Genomic DNA, 594 nt, shown 5'->3' on the forward strand with positions numbered 1-594 from the left:
TCCGCTGTTAAAATGGGTTAATTATGGGGGAAAGGAAGAGAAAAAAAAATAGGGGGAGGGGGAGGAAAATCGCTGTGCTCCGGAGTGTGAGGGAGTTAACACGTTAATGCCGTGCTCCCGGAGCCGCCGCCCGCAGCCCCCGACTCGCAGCAGGGCCAGGGTTAATCCTGCTCCCCCAGCATCGCCAGCGGAATGAGCCGCAGAGCGAAGGCTTGGAGGCAAAACCATCCCCGTCCCTCAGCAGATCAAACCATCCCCATCCCCATCCCAACCCCATCCCATCCCCGGCCGAGGCTGCCCTGCCAGCCCGGCACTGCCCTGTGCCAGCTCTGCCGGGCCGCTGGCTCTGGGCACCGAGGGGACCCCCAGGCAGTGGGGGGTGGCCAGGTTTGGAGCCCCCCGGGACCCCCGTCCGTCACTGTCACTGTCACTGTCACTGTCACTGTCACTGTCACTGTCACTGTCACTGTCAGCAGCAGAGTGGCCTGGGCAGGGACGGGCAGTGGGAGTCCCCGGTGCAGCCCCACAGCGGAGGGTGCCCGTGGGTGGCAGGGCAGGGTCACCCCTGCTCCCTTCCCACCCAGCCCAGGCCAA

The sequence above is a fragment of the Geospiza fortis genome, unplaced genomic scaffold (assembly GCF_000277835.1).
Source record: "Geospiza fortis unplaced genomic scaffold, GeoFor_1.0 scaffold172, whole genome shotgun sequence".
Classification (NCBI taxonomy): Eukaryota; Metazoa; Chordata; class Aves; order Passeriformes; family Thraupidae; genus Geospiza; species Geospiza fortis.